This window comes from Limulus polyphemus, unplaced genomic scaffold (assembly GCF_000517525.1).
Source record: "Limulus polyphemus unplaced genomic scaffold, Limulus_polyphemus-2.1.2 Scaffold12888, whole genome shotgun sequence".
In the NCBI taxonomy this organism is placed as follows: domain Eukaryota; kingdom Metazoa; phylum Arthropoda; class Merostomata; order Xiphosura; family Limulidae; genus Limulus; species Limulus polyphemus.
This window is the reverse complement of record NW_013678498.1, coordinates 1,935-9,267: the sequence shown is the minus strand read 5'-3', so window position 1 is coordinate 9,267 and position 7,333 is coordinate 1,935. Positions and strand designations below refer to the sequence as shown.

The 7,333-nt window shown below is 36.3% G+C and overlaps 1 long non-coding RNA gene across 1 annotated transcript; it reads right to left on the bottom strand.

Moving 5' to 3' along the window:
* Nucleotides 1-3,351: 3,351 nt before the first annotated feature.
* On the bottom strand, nt 3,352-4,183 carry LOC111084023. The gene is made up of 2 exons (XR_002609364.1): nt 3,767-4,183; nt 3,352-3,500 (listed from the first exon to the last, which is right to left on the bottom strand). It is a non-coding gene; the product is annotated as an uncharacterized LOC111084023 (long non-coding RNA).
* Between the last annotated feature and the right edge of the window lie 3,150 nt (nt 4,184-7,333).

The window sequence follows — 7,333 nt, the reverse complement described above, 5'->3', positions numbered from 1 at the left end:
GGCACTAGTAGTGGGAGAAGAAGACAGGTTGTGTCTCTATCTGGGTATTGATATCATTAGTGGGAGTAGAAGGCACTAGTAGTGGGAGAAGAAGACAGGTTGTGTCTCTATCTGGGTATTGATATCACAAGTGGGAGAAGAAGTTTTTGTCATTTAATATTCGTTTAGAGGATACATTTTTCACCGATGACAATTCTGTTCAAAAATGGTTCACGCGCCAGAATAGACGAAGCAACGTTCACATGTTGAAAATGATTATCATTGGAGAGTTCGTGAGGCACCCATACACCTTCTTTGTAGAGTTTTCCCGTATTCCTTAGATGTTTACGTATTGTTTCATGAGAGACATGCAAATTCAGGGCCATTTCACTAGTGTGTAGCCTTGGGTTAGACTCAACAAGCGTCTTCAGAGCATCAGTATCAATTCCAACATGTCGGCAATCACAGTTTTTAATGCTAAAGACACCTGAACGAAATTTGCTGAACCATCGTAGACACTTACGAACGTTGAAAATATTTCCATAAACGTCTTCGATATTCTATGTGGCTAAAGAGGCGTTGTTTCCCTTCTTGTATTCAAATAGCATTACATGCCGAATGTGTGTCTCGTCGTGTGCCATCACTATAAGAGATTAGAGTATACTAAACTTTACTTATTATATAGGCTATACCAACGTGACGTTTAGGCGGTTCGTTTAACTATTATACGTGATGTACGTTTTTTGGGGAGTGGTTTAGGAAAGTATTCCAAAACGCTACATTAATTTCTTGACGACCTAATATGTTGCTTAAGTGATCGTTTATGTAACTCTTTGAATACACTGACTTTTGTCACTACTGTATTTGAAGTTATTGAAGGTTCGTAAGCTTCCAGTTACACATAAAGACCAAGGTATGTTTTCATGGGAAATATGGTCTAGGCCTAAGAAAGCGAAATCACAATATTATAGTCGACCACATACGAACGTTCAAAACATTTCCATAAACTTCTTTGATATTCTTTGTGGCTACAGAGGTGTTGTTTCCGTTCTTTACACATTATATAGGCTACACTAACGTGACGTTTAGGCAATTAGTTTAACTATTATACGTGATGTAAATTTTTTTGGAGGGTGGTTAATGAAAGTGTTCCAAAACGTGACATTAATTTCTTAACGACCTAATACTTTGAATCATTATAAAGCACAGGATTAGAAACACTAAATTAAGACGTGAAGTTTGACAAGTCTTTCGGAGCTCTAAGTGTACAAAATATTTAATATATTGATTGTTTGTTCTTGTTGGGCACAAAGCTACACGATGGGCTATCTGTGCTGTGTCCACCACGGGTATCAAAAACAGATTTTTAGCGATATAAGCCCACAGACTTACTGCTGATCCACTGTGGGGCTAATTCATTGACAAAATATTATACATTGTATCATAGCGCATGACTTATTGACAAAAATGTTTTGTTTATACCAAGAGAGAATGGATGTCCTTGTGAACTACTGACTGTCAGTTAAGAATGCTGGAGAAAGTAGCTATGTAAAAAAAATATACTTATATATTGAAGATCTATTACATGATGTTAGCGAGAAACAAATAGCTGTTATAAGTTTTCGATACCAGATAAGAAAGGTTGTTAAACGTTCTGAGGTGAAAATTTGGAAATAAAGTTTTAAAATATTAACAAAACCAATTAATGATAGCAATAGAATTTTACGAATGAAATTTTTATGCCGTTTCGAAGACAAAGCATCATTGCTCTTGACTGTGTAATTTTTTATTTTGTTTTTATAAATATTCCCATGTAGTTCAAGTTTTGGAAAAACGTAAATTAATATAATTTTCAAGAAAAAGAAAGCGATTATTGGACTATAAAACTACAATATCGAAATGCGCTGATTCACGGAAAAAATTCGTGGTAATTTTTCTTATTAACGGGTTCATATTTAACTAAATTGAACAAACGGGAACAAAGTAACAGGAAATGACGTCAGACGACTATGGATCAACATGAAAAATAATTGCATAAGCAAAATCCACAAACACAGAACACAACAGTGTGAACACAACATTCTCTATCTATTAGTTCAAAAGTTCTTTATTTGAATATCTATATATATGTACAAAACTAAAACAACAGTATGGTCCCATTACGCTGGTTTTGTTTTGTATTAAGTCTACTATTGTTTTATTGTCCTGATTTTAATCGTTTAAGGACAATTAATGTATTTAATAGCAATATATTTATTGATTTATTTGTATATATACATTCGTTTGGTTTCTTCAGCAAAATGTTGACATAAATAAACATCTATGTGTTTAAGATGGTATTTAGGGTTAGCTCCAGGGCACTCACACACATCATGGGTTCTACATTTATTGGCATACTTATATTTATCCTAGACAGTATTTAGGGTTAGTTTCAGAACACACACACACACATCACTGGCTCTACATTTACTGGTATAACTTATATTTATCCTAGACAGTACTTAGGGTTAGCTACAGGGATTACTGCACTAAGGATAGTTTACAAGATAAGGATGAGAAAAAGAGACGAGCAAGAAAACACAGTAGTCATGGGTTACTACAGTAAGGACAGTTTACTCCGTAAAGAGAAGAACAAAATAAATTGAACACAGTAAATTAAGTTGCTACTTATATGACAGCGATATGTTTAAAATAGGAACAATAAAACTGATGCGTGTAATTTATGATATGGAAAATTAAACTGATACACCAAACTTTAAACCCGATCGAAAATTGGACAGCATCACTATCAAGAGACTGAAGAAAGGTTATTGTTAGTAAAAAACTACAGAAATGTAATAATAATAATAATATCAATAATTCTGGATCAGCTCTATTTCTAAATGGTCAGACTTTTAAACTAATGTTTCCCGAACGTTTGTCTTCCACACACTCCCTTTAATAAATATGGTTTGTTGAGCGCCCCTTTTTCTTTTACATTTGTGAAAGAATGTGTTAAGTTACGAAGTATAATACACGAATACACATTAAATTATTATGTGTTCTAGTAATTAATTATTATTTTCTTTAATAAAAACTATATTAAAACACTTAATTTTGCATTATTGCACTATTGACTCTACCCTACTCGTTCATGTCCCCTTGGTGGGCGTGCCCCACACTTTGGGAAACGCTGCAGTAGAAAACATATTAACGTTATCGGGCGTCTATTGTGCTTTATCCCTTTCGATACAAGTTATAAAAGTTTAAATATTGTCTGTGAACAACGTGTCAAGATGTAGATATTAAAATAGATATAATAATTAATATATTTCTAAATATAATCTCAGGTGGCGCTACCTTGTGGATGATGTCTTCTTCTTCGGGTTCTTCAAACAAATAGGAGTTGACTAAGGGCTTGATAGGAGACCTCGCTCCCTCTCGCCCATTATAGGAAAGAACCCGCAGTCCATGGTGCCCATTGTTTGTGTCCACTGACATTGCAATCCTTCCGGACTAAGTCGTGTTTTTTTCTAGAAAGCCTGAAATATGCCATTTATATTAAAAGCTATATTCAAAGGACTGTCGTGGTAATTTGATTTTATAGTTTCTTCCAAATATAATTAACAACCTATTAAAACCAACTCGAATAACTAGTGTAAAAAAGAAGTAATTAAACATATGCGTGTAATAAACACGTTGCAAGAATATTTAATGGGTACCACACGAAATCCTTGGGCTGTATGGTGAGTGTATATCCTTACTGGGGCTATAGTATAAGTGTGTATATCCTTAAAGTGGTACTTACCGTTTTTCCAAGAGGTTTCCACGGATGATACAGATGAACTGCAAGTCTTTTCTTGCCAGTATCTTATTTCTCGGGGCCAGCTAGGCCTAGCTCACCATGTCCCACTGACGTTTATATATTTACGTTATTGATTTCCAACGATAACTTGTATCAGCTAAAGTCTGTGATAAAGAGGAAGCAAAGTGACAACACACGGCGGGGTGTATGGTTACCAGTCGCTATGACAATCTTCAAAGGCTGGTTATGTTTCCATGGTAACTTCTAGAAATTACTTGCACAACTTACCATGGGGGTTAACACTACCTTCTTACTAACCTTGCCTGCCTTTCATGTTTTTACAAAATTCACAGTTGACGACGACATTTGTGAAGATCGTGCGCAACATTTAGTGGATTAAAGCAGCGAAGCTTGCTTATGATTTTCTGTGCGCATGCGTTGTCCTTAGATCAATGCCGTAGTCAATAATTCTGCAGAAGGATGTATGTAGGATCTTTAGGACTGAACCACAGCGCATACCAAGGGAAGAGGGAGCTAAAATCGCAAGACGGTCGATTTGTTTCTTATTTTCCAATAGAACAGGAAAACTTCTATGAAATATTGTCTTTTTCCAAGCAATATTAGAGCTGTTTCCAACGTTTACTAAGGTTTTACACGGTTCGCTGAGACAAATTATATTCAGCATTTTGAAAAATTTTATCTATCAGTTTAGGGTTAGCAGAGTCCTTTAATATAGTGGAAAACTGATGAAGGGATCACAGTATAAGGTCAAATTTCAACTTTTTGAAAAATTTCGTTTCTTTGCTTGTTTGTCTGTTATTAAGCACAAAGCTACACAATGGGCTAATTTTGTTGTGCCCACCACGTATATAGAAACTCGGTTTTTGCCATAGTAAGCCTGTAGTCTTACCGCTGAGCCACTGCTCTGAAAAATAACCTTTATTGAAAGTCATTTGCTTACATTACATTATTCTTCCTTCTTATACTTGAAACTCGTATATTTCACCGTGGTATTAGCAGGGTTAACAGTAAAAAAGTGTATAATAAACAGTGGCCAATAATACAGAATGGATCTATAGGATCTATCTCGTCCTTTGTGAGGGGGGGGGGAGTTGTAATTACCAAAACTAACCAAACTGCAACACACACTTAGACCTGGCACGGCCTGATGGTTAAGACGCTTGACTTTCAATCTATCGCGGGTTTGAATCTTGTCACCGAACATTCTCTCCCTTTGAGCCGTGGGGGGTGTTATAATGTTATGATCAATCCCACTTTTCATTGGCAAAATGTAGTCCAGAGTTGGCGGTGGGTGGTGTTGACTAGCTGGCTTTCCTCCAATATAACACCTCTAAACTGGTAAGGGCTAGCGCAGATAACCCTCGAGTAGCTTTACGCGAAATTCAACAAACATCACACAACAACAACAATGAATATATAATTCTTAACTAATTAATCATCTTAAGCTACAGTTTAACATATAAATAATCAAATAAACATAACTTAGTTAATTATGTATGAAATTCATTGTTAATAATATACATATAACCATATGAGGTTGGTTTAATGGGTCTTACAATAAACAGCACATCATAACTATCATACCACTAAGCCTTTTTCTACCACTTGAAATGCTAAGCCTACTTTATATATTAACGGTCCCATCATAACTATCATACCACTAAGCCTTTTTCTACCACTTGACATGCTAAGCCTACTTTATATATTAACGGTCCCATCATAACTATCATACCACTAAGCCTTTTTCTACCACTTGACATGCTAAGCCTACTTTATATATCAACGGTGTTTACCTATATTTCACCCATACTTGATTATTGATACATCATATACTTCAGAATCAAAGATAGAAAAAGTGAGATATGGTAAAAGACAAAAAAATATTCAACGTTTCGTTCGGTCAGAAGAAATAAGACAGCTGGCGATGGCCTCTAACTAACAGAAAACCAGTACAAGCACGTCCATCATTATTACTGTCACACCAAGTCCAAAAATTACCAGAAAGGTTGTTACTCACAATGTAGCGTTCTAGTTTGTTTGTTGAATTTCGCACAAAGCTCCTCGAGGGCTATCTCTGCTAGCCGTCTCTAATTTAGCAGTGATAGAGCAGAGGGAAGGCAGCTAGTCAACACCACCCACCGCCAACTTTGGAGTCGATTTGTCCGGTATTTTACTAAATTGTACACAATGACTTTCTCTCTCTATCTGTTTATTTGTTTCTACCTAGCCAGAAGTTAAAAATATTTAAAATGTTTTCAAATACAGAGAAAGTTTACGTTTTAAAAAGGCCCGGCATGGCCAGGTGGTTAGGGCGCTCGATTCGCAATCTGAGGGTCGCTGGTTCGAATCCTCGTCACACAAAACATACTCGCCCTTTCAGCCGTGAGGGCGTTATAATGCGACGGTCAATCCAACTATTCGTTGGTAAAAGAGTAGTCCAAGAGTTGGCGGTGGGTGGTGATGACTAGCTGCCTTCCCTCTAGTCTTACACTGCTAAATTAGGGACGCTAGTGCAGATAGCCCTCGTGTAGCTTTGCACGAAATTCAAAAGCAAACAAACAAACGTTTTAAAAATTAGTGCACAATGATCTGAATTGTGATTTATATCTACCATTTCACCCTCCACCGAAGGTTCAGGGGTAAGTCTGACCACTTACAACGCTAAAAATCTAGATTCAATACCAGCGGTGGGCAGAGAACAGATAGCCCATTATGTAGCTTTGGGATTAACAACAAACATATACCAATTATAGATAGAAAATATACTAAGAAAGTTGTTGTGAAAAAGGTGTTATCAAGGAATTATCATTGTCATAAAACATTAGTATTAGGCCTGTTATATTTTTAACACTACATTCTTCAGTCAGTCCCTTAATGTTTTCCAAAAAGAGGAAGAATGTATAATAGCATCTCAACCAGACAATGTCCACTATATCAAGCCGGCGGCGATACAACAAATATATATCATCAAGCCGGCGGAGATACAACAAACATATATTATCAAGCCGGCGGAGACACAACAAACACAGATTATCAAGCCGGCGGAGATACAACAAACATATATGATCAAGCCGGTATAGACACAACAAACAAATTATCAAGCCGGCGGAGGCACAACAAACACAGATTATCAAGCCGGCGGAGGCACAACAAACATAGATCATCAAGCCGGCGGAGGCACAACAAACATAGATCATCAAACCGGTGGAGACACAAAAAACACAGATTTAAGAAATACTGTTACTCTTCTTCTTAAAAAAAAAGAAAGAAAGAAATATAAAAATTACACTGAACGGAGTACAGAATTTATTGTTACAAATATAATAGGCCTAATACTAAAGTCTAATGACAAGTATGACTAACTATAGTCATGCTTTACCAGCTCGGAAAAGGCGTTCACACCATAATAGGTTACGTTGTAACAAATGACTTTTGTTTTGTAAAAGACAGTTTCCGACACTCACTTTGTTTCTTATGCTCTAATAGTTCTGATGAGCTCTGTGTTGAGCGAAACGCGCCGTCAGCAATGGATATGGCGGACATAAGGTG